Below are 14753 nucleotides of genomic sequence, written 5' to 3'. Positions count from 1 at the left end.
TTAAGTATTCTTCATAAGAATTACGAAAGTGAAATAGTAAATGATTAGTGAATCAACCAGAGTTCATTTTTTTTCACTTTTTCTCTGTCTTGCTATTTTTCTCTCCATTTTTAGTAACTCAACCATGATACATTCTTCCAAATATAGATATCACTAGATATATTCCTCAGATATGAAAATGAGTAAAATTATACTTCAGTAAAAAGAGGATGATAAGCAACTAACTGCAATATTGATAAACAAATGTATTTTATAAAAACTGTTGAAATAACTAAAATAAAAGGAAATTAATGTTAAGAAATACACCAGGAGTCAGAGCTGGAGTGATAGCACAGCAGGTAGGGCATTTGCCTTGCATGCGGCTGACCTGGATTCAATTCCAGGCATCCCATAGGGTCCCCTGAGCACCGCCAGGAGTAACCCCTGTGCATCACCAGGTGTGACCCAAAAAGAAAAAGCAAAAGAGAAATATACCATGAGTCTTGAAAATGCATTTCAAAAATAAAGCGTAAATAAATCACAATTATTAATATCCATAATGAATTGAGAAAATTACCTAATTCCAGACTGTTGGCCTTTCTCTAGCTGAGAAGCACATACTTTTGGCTTGAGTTTGATTTTTCGTTAAGTGTAATTTAGTCCATGATCGTCGCATATTTTCTTTAATTAAGGAAAACAAGATGCATTCTAAAGTTTGATATACTGCTTAACAAATCATGTTTACATAGAACACAATACTCTCCTCGGTACTGTCTCTCTACTTTGGGGCATTATGTTATACTCAAATTTGCCCACTGCTATTCAAGCCTACCTACCGGGCGCTAGATAATTTATTTTTCATTACTCATTTTGAATATCGTGAGAGCTCACACAGCTGCAAAAGGGGCCGTGTACTTCTGAAATTCTAGATTGTAGGTGGTTGGGTCCTAGAGACATCTCTTTAGGGCACTAATCCATTTTGGTATTCAATTGGGAGTCTCTGGACCAGGGTTATTGGTTGCACTATGATGGCACCCCGAGGCAAATTGTGGGCTTCACAACCAGTCTGCTGCGCAGGTGGGGAGCCCGGGAGGGACAACCCTGCTCCTCTGTCACCAGTGGCCTGGAGATTTAGTTCTGGAACCCTCATACCTGGGCCTTGCATGTGGAAGCTCTTGATCAACGGGTTTCCATCTGGAGTAGACAAGTAGAGTGCCTCTTCTCCATCTGGGGTACCCTGGTGAAGTTCGGCTCGTTATAGGACCTGGAGAGATATTATATGATTAAGTTCATCCACAGTTTGAACAATGTAATCCATCATTTGGATAAATATAACACATATGGTCTAAAAATTGTCAAGAAAAAAAAAGAAGCATGCTCAGTTTAAATCAGATAATGTAAAGAAATGTAGGAGTAAAAGCTCCTTACCTAATTGGTTAGCAAAGTGCCACTATCCACTTTTATGTTACATTTTAAGATACCTCTTTTTAATGTATTATTTATAATGCTTCATTCTTTGCTGAGAATTTCAAACTCTCTCAGAAACTCTTTAAATGACTCTGGAAACTCTCAGGAACAAAGTCTGGGAGCTACTTTCACATCTGACAAGAATGTAGTTAGACTTGCTTTTAAATAAGAATTTCAACACTCCCGCTGATGAAAGGCACAAGTTAAAAGGGCTTCTCCTGGAAAAGAATGATTTTTTTAAAGCGCATTGACCAAGAAACTTTTAAGAACAAGAGACTTCTAATCAGGGTCGTTAGGGGACTGACGCTTTTGGTTTTGTGCCCATTGTTCTGTCCTCTGGGAGGAAGGGAGAGAGGATGCAGAAACTCTTGAGACTCAGATGCTCCAGCAGGTCAGAAAAGACAAATTATAGCTTTGAGTATCTGGGAAAGAGTCATAGAAATATATCCCCCTTGTGAAGGTGGCTATGGCTGATTGTTTTGTGATAAGAAACTCCAGAGGGACTTCCTTGCCAACAGCCTGCAGATTGAGGAGAGAATAGGACGGAGAACTTCTGAGTGACAGCCTGGATTCCTAGTGAACTGGAGAGCCTGTTCTCCTAGAGGAGGCCATGTCTGATCGATTAGGGGAATAAGCAGTCAATAGAATTTAAGATTAATGGACTATATTCAATAGCATTTAAGATTAATGTGCTAGATAATGAAATGTTATCTTCTTATTATTTCCAGGGGACCGATGTTGTCTCATTAACTTGGGGTTCACTTTTCATATAGTTGCATTAAAATAGAATGGAGTATAGCATGCGCTATTGAAATTTAAAACATGAGATGGTCACATATATTTCTTCTTGAATGGCAGCCTCGGAAAAGCCTCATACTGGCAAAATGTAATATTGAACACACATATGTCACCATTTAGAAAGTAACAAAATATAAAAAAGGAAATTAAATTGAAATTGGCTAAAGAAGATGAAATATGGAGACATTTATAACAAGTTCTAGCATGAGTTTATATATTCAGTGAAGACATGTGAAGCCAGGATAAATCACAATATTGTTATTTATGAACACTGAATGTTTAGGAAAAAATTATCAAACTCTGAAACAATCTTATTACTACTTCTGGTATATCCACAGAAGGAAAAAGCCATGGATTTTATATAAGAAGTTTACTTCACATTAGCATTTATAACTAGATGTTTTATGTGCTTTTTTTAATTTTAGAAATTCTAACTGATTATAGCCTAAAATGTTTAGCAATCACAATGCATGTAAAATAAATTGTCAATATCATCAGGATAAGAATATCAATCTCAGATTACTATGTGGAAATTATATTAAATGAAGATTGTAACACACTATATCTCAATTCTATTAAATTGAGATTATGCTCATTTGATCATGTAATACATACAAATGTAGCATTGGCTGGACCCAGATCATCTTGTGAAGTCTGCTGCCAGTTGTGTGGCTTAGGGAGTGCAGGTATACCCCAGGAGTTCATAGATTAATTCTCTCTCTTTACCATGTGTAGACCAGCCAATAGGTCCAACCCTAGAGTCTGGAACTGGGAGTCAAAGCTGGGTGTCAAAAGATTAAGTGTTTCCCTGCCAGTTTCCTCCTGGAAAAGAGGTCTGTAAATGAATATCAAATAGTGTTCCTGAAGAATGTTCTTCATCGGCAGGTTAGCAAGTCCTCACACCTTCTTTCTCTTTCCTTAATGCTTTACCTCCTTTGCATTACCTTCTATTCTTAGTGTGTTTACTTATATTTTAAAACTTTTTTTTCTCTACATAACACAAATTCTCCTTTCCCCACTTTCTGCTCATAGAAGTAAGTGCTCATACGATTTATAAAACACTCACTTATTCAACATTTCCGTCTTTACTGCTTTGTTTTTGTTGTTTTGGGGCCATGCACTTCAATGCTCAGGGCCTTATTCTGATTGATACTGGGGACTCTATGGGGTTCAGGGAATCAAACCTGGTTGCCTGACTACAAAGCAAGTGCCCTACCCACTGTACTATTGCACCAGCTCGCAACGTTTCTTTCTTAGTGTTATTTAACTTCAGGATTTTTCTCTCATTGTTGCAGAAACAAATCATTTCCACCTCTCCCAACTCCCCCTACACACCTATTTCTGTCTAAGTAGTTTTATGATCATAGCTGATATAAACTGAAAGGATTCGTTACATTCCTTCCTACTGGCATTAAGACTTCACTGATTTTCCATGAATAGATCTGCTGTTCTGATGTCCTGCTAATCCATTTTACCACCAGCATTTTCTCTTAAATTGTAATCATCTGCAACACAAAGACTAGCATAGGTGTTTGTCTTGACTACTGGAATCAAGCATTTAGTAGATATTTTTTGTTGTTAATAAACTGTCACTCCATGCTGTCATATCATTTCTTATAAAAGCTGGCTTGAAAAGGAAGTTCCTTGTCAGAAAAATATAATGTATAATTTGCTCAGAGTCATATATTTTTAGCAGATCTAAAGTAACTGGGTGGGGGTTCCTTTCATTCTTGTTCCACGGGGATATGTTTGTGCTCGAGGAAACATTGATAGTACATCACCTCATTCACTGTGCTTAACATTATTATATGTTTTATTTAATCCTTCCTTCTCTAACAAGGTTCTCTGACAGATCTCTAAGCTCCGTGTTTCAACATTTTCATTTCTGGAATAGTTACATGTTAATGACAATAAGTTTATTCATCCACAATTTAATATGTCATGATATAAAATAATATATGAAGGGAAACAGCTGTTAATATATTTTCTTATGATTCTTATTGGCCATTTTTCCTACATACTTTTCTGTTGCTTGGTTACACAGTATAATTCCCATTTGTTTTCTGAACAAATATTTTCTAATATTCCTCTGGATTCTAGGTTCTCCTGGGGAATAAGAATATATCAGTGAAAGGCTGAAAAATTATCGAAAAATTCCCGTTATTTAGTCATCAGATTCAGAAAAATATGTTTATAAACCTAAGTTTAATGATGCAGATAACACATGATGAACTGAATAATAAGTGGCTGTAAGTTTTAGAGAGTGATGGGGGGGGGCAGTGTTTTTATTTCTTTTTTTTAATATTCTCCAAATAATGTTCACAGTGCCCAAGGAATATTTCCTGGGATTGTGGCCATCCTGGCTAGCACTTTTAGTTTGGACCTATGGATGATATGTTGCTAGAATTCTGTAGTCCACTAGTGACCCAGGTCACCCTCTCACACCACCTAGTACCCACTGGTGGTGATCAGAAGGTCATGACATTTTGAAGATCCAAACAGGAATGGGCAGATTGAAATAAAAAAAAAAAAACTTAAGGGGAATAAGAGTGACACATACACTTCTAGATAATGAAAGCTGGAAAACAAAACTGTCAGTCAAAATCTTTTCTGGCATTTGGCATTTGGGCATATTTGAGCAACAGCAGCCTTGCCTAGCAGGGAGTAAGAGCAGCGAGACAGGTTGGAGCAAATAGTCTGGTGTGTAGGGTACTTTTCTTGCATGTGGTTGACAAGGGTTTCATCCCCAGCTCCTCATATGGTCAGCTGAGCCCCAGCAGGAGTGATTCTCTAAGCACAGAGATAAGAGTACGCCAGGAGAACCATCAGGTGTGGCTCAAGGCATAGTAACGACGATGGAGTATCAGAACAAATAAAGTCAGAATCTTAAGGTAGGAAATAGGGCTAATTCAGAGAAGGACTCTATGGTATGAACTGTGGCACTCTGAGTGTGATGATGGAAAGCCAGGGGGGTTGAGTACAGTTATCTACCGATATCTGATCAAGAAACCAAAGAACAAGAGAAACAGTAAGGAAAACATTAGGAAAGCATTATAACCAGAGGCTGGAACAATAGCACAGCGGTAGGGCATTTGCCTTGCACGCAGCCAACATGACCAACCCGAGTTCGATTCCTCTGCCCCTCTCGGAGAGCCCGGCAAGCTACCGAGAGTATCTCGCCCGCACGGCAGAGCCTGGCAAGCTACCCGTGAGTATTCAATATGCCAAACACAGTAACAACAAAGTCTCCAATGGAGACACTACTGGACCCGCTCGAGCAAATCGATGAACAACGGGAGGGCCTTTTTTACCTTTTATAACCAGAGGCAAGGAGAAATAGAAAGGGGGCATTGACCCAGTGACAGTAGAATCGATGACAAAGGCAAATTGTCTTTGTATTTCTAAGATAGAAAATCTATATTATATGTTGAATTTCTTATTGATGAAAGAAAAAGAAGTTCTAGAAATATCTACAATATTTTTGTATCAGGTAAAATGAAAGTTTGGATTTACTCTTTATTAAGATGTAGAAGGAGGTGTGTGTGTGTGTGTGTGTGTGTGTGTGTGTGTGTGTGTGTGTGTGTGTGTGTGCATGTGTGTAGGTCTTGGTAGAGTTTCCTAAATGATAACCTTGGTCCATTTGTTAGCTCTATTAGGTTGTCTAACCTGGACTGCCACATTATTCCTCTCATACAACTTTAGATGTCAGTTTCTGCTATTTTCACATTTTTCTTATCTCTGGAACCATTTCCTCTCTCTCTTCACTGACTGACATCATTCCTCAGCCTTTCCTGCATCAATTGTTACAAGACTTTCTGAATCTATGCAGTGCCTCTCAGTCCCTGACATTAGGTGACTCCTTTTGAATTGCAGAAGCAATCGCATCACTGTTCATCGCAGACATAAAATCTTCCCATTCCTCTCAGCTCCATTTCCTATCTTGGGTCTTAAGATGTCAAAATGTTCCAGTGTCTACTGCACACTCTCTTATTTTAAAATTCACTTGACATCCTAACTCATCATGCAATAAGATGGTATAAATGGCATTTCTTGCAATAAGAGTGACTGACTTCTCCCTTCACTTTCTTTTTTTTAATTTTTATTTTATAAAGTAGTGCATAATATTTCATTATATTTAATATTCAAACACCAACCCCACCACCGTTAAACCTTCCTACTACCATATTTCAGATGTTTCCATCCAGAAACCCAATATTTGCCTTAAAGCAGAACCTAAATAATTTATATTGCATTGTTTGTTATGAAAAAACCTCTGAAAATGCTGTAAAAAGAACTATCCTTAAAGGAAAGACTGTGGAGATTTTTGTATTTCACCCAGGGGCCATTAAGCCCTTCTATAAGAAATCATTTACTTGTTGTTAAAGGTTGAACCTTGTTTGCTGTATAGATAGATAGATAGATAGATAGATAGATAGATATATTCAACATATCAGACATAGTTGACTCCGGAGAAGATCTGGTTCCCTTGAAAAAATCATCCTTTAAGAGGTAAATGGATTTTACATCAGGTATTCGCATTGCTTCATAACATTATAGAAAACATTATTAAACAATAGTTTACTTAAGCCTGACAATCCTTTAACATATTGAGTGCATTTGTGTTTGTATTTGATTTTTGTTTGTATTTTGGATTGGATTTTGCGGTACACCAAGTAGTGATGCTCTGGGTCTACTCCTGCTAGTGTTCTGGAGTAGAGTGTGTCCTGGGGATTAAATGCAAATCAGCTTCGTGTAATTAAAGCACCCTTCCCAATGTGCTACTGCTTCTGCTCTGTTTTCATACTTATTTGCCTCATTTTAATGAAGAAATTATTCTTCCATATCATTAATGAGACAAGAAAAATTACAAATTTGATCCCATATACATATGGGTGTATCCATATACTGAAAAATTTCCTATTACTGTGGCTGTAACTATGTCTCAGACAAATCCTTGTATCTGTTAGATAGTGCTATAACGAAAGATCGTGGCAAATTGTCTTTCTTAACTAATAATCTCACTTATCAAAAGGGATTGTAGACCAAAGTGTTTACCAGAAATCACATTTTACTACAAAAATGATATAAAATGCCTAGTTTAAATACAAAAGATTTAGTTGAAAAGAAATAAAATCAATAACCACATTAGAAATTATGAAAAGACAAACTAGATGACAAATTTGCAAGAGCTGTGAGAGATGGAGATTGTGATAATTATGATATTAAAAATGTAGAGTGATAGCACAACAGTAGAGCATTTGCCTTGCAGTGTTGCCAGCCTGGCCGAGCCAGGTTCAATTCCTCCACTCCTCTAGGATAACCAAGCAAGCTACCCAGAGTATCTTGCCCACAGGGCAAAGCCTGGCAAGCTACCTGTGACGTATTCAATGTGTCAAACACAGTAACAACAAGTCTCACAATGGAGACCTTACTGGGCCCACTTGATCAAACCAGTGAACAATGGGAGGACAGTGCTACAGTGAAATGCAGTTCTATAGTTTTAAATGCTATTAAGACCAAATGTGAAGATATGACCTTAGTCAAAGTTCAGCTTAAACACACTCGCTTAAAAATATAATTCTAAGAATAATTGAAATGAATGTTAGCTGGACATTTAACAAACAAAGAAAAAACAAACAAACTGTCCTCCCGTTGTTCATCTTTTATTATTTTCTTTTTCGGTCACACCTGGTGATGCACAGGGGTTATTCCTGGCTTTGCACTAAGGAATTACTCTTGGTGGTGCTCAGGGAACCATATGGGATGCTGGTAATTAAACCAGAATTGGCCATGTGAAAGGCAAACAACCTACCCACTGTACTATTGCTCCATCCACGAATTTAACAGTCATTGGGGTTGAAGAGATAGTAATTGGCTTGGAAATTTTGACCCCATTGATAACCAAATCTTGGGTTAAGATAATGTACTTGGCTTGTAAGTGGACTAGCTTGGGTTGAAGATATGGTACTTGGTTTGCCAGTGACCAGCTTGATCCCAACATTACGTAAGATCTCCCAGAGAAAATAGCAAGGTGTATGCCCTGAGTGCAACTGGGTGTGCCCCCAAAAAACAAAAAGTAATTGATCTTAGATATAAATTTAGATAATAAAATGCCATTTAAGAACTTGAGTAAGTAATACTAAACTGCAGAACAAGGACTGGAAAACCTCAAAGCTCATTTTTCTAGAGCCCTGTGTTTGATCTGCAGCAATATTGGAAATATTATAGAGAGGGATATTCAATTGGCTTGTCTTCCAACAATTTTTATTTTCTTTTATCTGATCATTTGATTTTTATAGAGCTCATTCAAGGATGTTTTTAGTTTCAAGACAAAACACAATACAATTGGGTACCAAATATACTGAATTGAGAAAAAAATATTTTCAAATACATTACACACACACACACACACACACACACACACACACACACACACAATACCTGAAACTTAAGATTTCATTTTAATGTGTCATTTTACAAGAATGTGGGAAGTTCAGTTCTAACAATTTTTAAATAAAAGGAGGAGAGTGCTTCCATTTTCAGCTAACTTATTATTAAGGAAATTCACTGGTAGTTCTTCCTGGACAATCTACCAAATCCTTTTTGTCTATCTACTAAACACCTCCTAATAAATGTCAAAAGAAATTACTTGATAATTGGTAATTAATGCAGATGAAAGCCACTGGTGTTATGTTATGGAATATCAAATTTTTGACAGCTCTTTCAAAATATATATTTCACACCTTTATAGGTTCAGAGAGGTGAACAACCTTGCAAAAGGTGGCTGTATCACTGTCAGAGTAAAGACAATGAGACATTCTTTTTTGTTTATCTTCTGGTTCTTCAATGAAATCTTGGAGAAACAAACTATGAAAGTAAAGCTAGTGTGGAAATCGTGGAAAACAAAGAAAAAAAGTAAGACAGTAATTCAGCAGAAAGATCAATGTTCATGCTAAAGAACCAAATATATTATTTTTAATTTTAAAATGTATTGGCTGGAGTGATAGCACAGCGGGTAGGGCGTTCGCCTTACAAGCGGCCAACATGGCCGACCCGAGTTCGATTCCTCCGCCCCTCTCGGAGAGCCCGGCAAGCTACCAAGAGTATTCGATATGCCAGACACACAGTAACAACAAAGTCTCCAACGGAGACGTTACTGGGCCCACTCGAGCAAATCGACGATCAACGGGAGGGCCTTTACCTTTACCTTTACCTAAATGCCCCCCAAACCATGTAAATATTAAAAAGAATATATGCTCTACCTTAATTTTTTCACTTATCCTATGCTTAATTATTAGACTTAACTCAAGCTTTGATTATTAATGGGTCAAAATTTCCCAAAGTACATTGTATAGAACATGAACTTATGATATGTCAATATTAATAATATATTCTCATAAAACAGAATCTGGAAAACTCTTGGAAAGCTCATACATCACTTAAGTATTGATTTCCCAAATATACTTTATGATATATTGACCATTCCCCAAAAGAAGAAGGAACTTTAATCATCTGTATTCTTCCTATTTAAGACATGTTAGTAATAGGACTTCTTTGAAAAATGCAAACATTTAATGTAAGGAAACACTAAAACATAATAATTTTACTTTTATAGTGATATATAAATATTGATGTTGTACGATAGACATAAAGTCAAGATATTTATTTATAATTGTGTTTTAAATAATTTTTGCTTTGAGTGATTGGGTACTGCTATTTTACATTATTTTAATGAAAATACATTTGAAAGCTTTGAATTGTTCACAAGTGGTATTAATTTTAACATATCACTAAACAAATATCTGGAATCTATTTTGAATTAAGCAGCATGTGTTATCTGAAATATGCATTTATTAGCATTGCAAAGTGTGTTAACTACTCTGAAATTTTCATAATTATCATTTGATCAAAATTCAAGTCTCACTCTTTTACAGTATTATTTACTATAGCTACTTTGGAGAAGGTTTAGTATATTTGTTTAGTGCAGTATCAATTTTTTCTTTTAGTGTTTTCTTTATGTTCTGTCTAATAGGTAGGTTGATCAAACAGAAACTTTTCTGAGTTGAAAATTTTTAATTGAAGATATTGGAATATCTAAAATTCACTGCAACTTCAAAAGGAAGTAGATCATTAATAACCACTGTATTTATTTCTTTGTCTATTCACATCCTGTTATAAAAATTCAGTGTTTCCAGTGTGTCTTATCTGCTTATCCATTGCTTAATGCATTTATGAATACTGAAGTCCTCAATGATGTTTTCTAGTAGGTTTTTTATTGCGTGTGTGGGTTGTTACTGAAACAGTTTATATTTTTAAAAATAAATGTTCTATCCTAAAAGTTGAATAGCTATTGTCACTATTTCTAAAAATTATAAAATCATCTGACTGAATCTGTCTTTATCAAAAGTATAATTAGAATGTACATAACCCATAGCTATTTAAATATTGATATAAAAGGAAGGTAATCATTTGTGGAATAGTAAGTATAATATATTAACATTCATTCATAAAATATAGTTAAAGAGTATCTAGTCTACTAAACATAGTAGTTCCGATATTATTTTATATGCACTAATTTGTTATCCCAGATGTTCATGTATAGAACTTGAACTTACATTTAATTTTTTTTTAAAACAGCCTACTTTTTATTTTCACTTTCAAAATCAAAATGAAATTGAGCACTTATCTATGAGAATTACTACTATCACTTTTTGAACTAAAGAATTATTCGATAGATTCAGAATTTCCTACATAACTATATTTTCTTTGCTTTTAACATACTAGTATGTAACTAAAGTTAAATGCAAATTTGGAGATTGGTTGTGGTATTAAAATAAAGTTAAATACTGTTCCACTTAACAAATCTATTTTAGAAAATGTAGGTGGCATTATTGAATATGTAAATATTAACTAAATTTCTTATAGAAATTTTGTAAACTCAGGACTTCCATTTGTGTTTGCATGTTTGAACTGTTGGAGGTATTTTAAATATATAAATATGTATTCTGTATTTAGTCTTTAAGGAACCATGAATAAGTATAAAGTGACATCTCAAATAATTGCAATGTTTAGGTAAAGTTCAAAACCTTTTTACTTGGGTGAAATCATACATAGAAATCAAAACTTTGACTCTAGCAAGATACCATAAGAACATATAGAATTAAAAAAGAAGAATGCTTAATAATGTACCTTAACATATGAAATATATATAGTGAAAAATAAGTCAGTATGAAGATGAATAAAATATTCTTTGTGATATATAATAAATCTCGGCAAGCTACCGAGAGTATCCCTCCCGCATGGCAGAACCTGGCAAGCTACCCGTGGTGTATTCAATATGCCAAAAACAGTAACAATTATGGTCCTCATTCCTCTGACCCTGAAGAGCCCCCAATATGCCATCGGGCTACACTAGCACGTGACAGGGACGGATGGAGACATTACTGGCACCCGCTTGAGCAAATCAATGGACAACAGGGTGATAGTGATAGTGATAGTGGTAGATAATGAATCAGCGTGAATAGCACTCAGGAATCTAAAGCAGTGTATTAAACATATTTGTCAGAGCTGAGTGCTGCAAGAATGCTATTAAAAGCATACAATATAAATGGACCTTGAGATAACTGTACTATTGGGAACAGAAGCAGGATTGCAAAGTATGTAATAGACAATTGATTAGCACATATGAACAACTTTCCAGAAGGTTGATTGTAAAAGGATGGAAGAAATAACATGCTAATCAGTTGAGAAAGTAGTTGAATTCCAAATATTTTATTTTCACTTTAAAGATGGGAAGGAAGAGCATGTTTCATGTTGAAGCATTATAATAAGGCCAAGACAAAAGAAAGTAAAATGATAGTACAAATAATCCTCTTCTATTTTTTTTTTTTTTTGCTTTTGGGTCACACCTAGCAATGCACAGGGGTTACTCCTGGCTCTGCACTAGGAATTACTCCTGGGGGTGCTCAGGGAACCATATGGGATTCTGGGAATAGAACCTGGGTTGGCCACGTGCAAGGCAAATGCTCTAGCCACTGTGTTATTGCCCTAGCCCCAATAGTACAAATAATCCTACGAAAACAAATGGATATAAGTTTTCAATGGATAAATTTAGAAACAGAGAAATTTTTGTTTGTTCTGAACCTTATTTTTGTCATTTCAATGTTTCACTAACTGACTATTAATCTATCTATGGCAGACTGTGTAAACGCAATGAGAAATACTTTCAAAAAGTGAGACATTGTCTCAAGTCTATATAATATACTAGAGAATGCAAATACCTTACAAGTTATTGTGAAATGTCATAGTGGCTAAGGGATACTACAGAAAACAAGGAAAAATCTTGATAATTATGAAGGAATATATAAATACTCTTACTCCCAATAGCATATCAAATATGTATGCATACATGGAAAAATGATTCAAAAAAATCTGAAAACTGGATTAACATAGCTTCCAAAACCAAAAAAAATAAAGGAAACAGAGATACAAAGATAAGTTCACACAGCTCTTCATACCCAGATTGTATATAGGAGCCTTGAGTTCAATTCTAATCATCACATTGTATCCTGAGTAGTGCTGGGAGTGAACCCCAGTACTGAAATGAGTAGCCTTTGAGTATCACTAAGTGTTGCCAGAAAAGAAAAATAATAATACAGGTAAAAGACAGATAAATGAGCATTCTAGATGTTGGGTAATTTCTCACTGGGGAGGAAAACTATATCTGCTCTTGCACTGGTAATTGAACCCAGGGATTATTCACAGCATAAATGATACCTTACAACCCAGGATTTGAGGAAATTAAGTTAATATGCATAACATCAAAGAACTGTGGTACCAGTTAGCCCGTCTGCAAACTACACAAATGAATCCAGCAGGGGATTCAAGACTGCAGTGCTTGTTTGAGGATTATTCATAACGGAGGTGAAGGAAGGGCTACCTTGCATTCCGAATAGAAAATAATCCTCTGAGTTGATGTCTGTATTGAAAACACTGGTGAGTTCCTTTTCCTACCTCACATACCTTAAAAATATGAAACTTGCTCCACCTATTTGAAGAATGTCATGCATGGGTATCCTCACAGAGATCGCATTGAATTTGTACAGTGCTTTGGGAAGTATTGCCATTTTGGCAATGTTGATTCTCCCCATCCATAAGTAGGGGATATTTTTCCATTTCCTCGTGTCCTCTTTTATTTCCTGAAGTAGCGTTTTGTAGTTTTCTTTGTACAGGTCCTTTACTTCCTTAGTTAAGCTTATTCCCAGGTTCTTGATTTTCTGGGACATAATTGTGAATAGGATTGTTTTCTTCATGTCACTTTCTTCTCTTTCACTATTTGCATATAGAAAAGCCATGGATTTCTGGGTATTGATTTTATAGCCTGCCACTTTACTATACAAGTCTATTGTTTCTAGGAGTTTCTTGGTAGAGGTTTTAGGGTTCTCTAAGTATAGTATCATATCATCTGCAAATAGTGAGAGCTTGATTTCTTCCTTCCCTACCTGGATGCCCTTAAAGAGCGGGATAGACACAGAAAGATTGCATTCATGTGGGGAACATAAAGCAACAAAATGGGAGGCTAACACCCAGGAGTGGCTGAGATTAGTACCAGGAATTTTGCTCCAAGACTTGGAGGCCAGCCACACGTACTAGGGGGAAAGGAAGCTCAGATAGAGAAGAGAGCACCAAATAAAGGGTGTCGGGAGGATCCTCCCAGGATGGAAGAAGCATGCTGAAGTAGACTATAGACCAAACATGACTGCCACTCAATGCCTCTCTTGCAAACCACAGGACCCAAAAGGAGAGAGAGAAAGAGAGAGAGAGAGAGAGAGAGAGAGAGAGAGAGAGAGAGAGAGAGAGAGAGAGAGAACAAAAGGGAATGCCCTGTCTCAGAGGCAGGGTGGGATGGGGGATGGGGGGTGGGAGGGATGCTAGGACTCGTGGTGGTGGAGGATGGGCGCTGGTGGAGGGATTGGTACTTGATCATTGTATAAGTGAAACCATGTCACTGTCACTGTCCTCCCATTGTTCATCCATCGATTTGCTCGAGCGGGCCCAGTAAAGTCTCCATTTGGAGACTTTGTTGTTACTGTGTTTGGCATATCGAATACATCACGGGTAGCTTGCCAGGCTCTGCCGTGCGGGCGAGATACTCTCGGTAGCTTGCCAAGCTCTCCAAGAGGGGCAGAGGAATCGAACTTGGGTCGGCCATGTTGGCTGCATGCAAGGCAAACACCCTACCGCTATGCTTTCGCTCCAGCCCAAGCACAAAAATTGGTAAGTCTATAACCTCATGGTGTTTCACTAATAAAAAAATATTGAGCTTCCTAGAGTCATGTTGGAACATTCCCTTAGCCTAGGGGAGTGCGGCCAAATTCTGCTTAGCATTTCACCTATTCCTAGAGCTCTGAATCTATACCAAGTCTTGTAGATTCACAAAACTCTTTCTATGATAAATTCAGTCATCATTGCCCAAACTAGTTTGATTGTACTACACAGCCAACTGGAAG

Source organism: Sorex fumeus, unplaced genomic scaffold (genome assembly GCF_029834395.1).
Source record: "Sorex fumeus unplaced genomic scaffold, SorFum_2.1 ptg000240l, whole genome shotgun sequence".
NCBI classification, from domain to species: Eukaryota; Metazoa; Chordata; class Mammalia; order Eulipotyphla; family Soricidae; genus Sorex; species Sorex fumeus.
Note: the sequence above shows the minus strand (reverse complement) of the source record.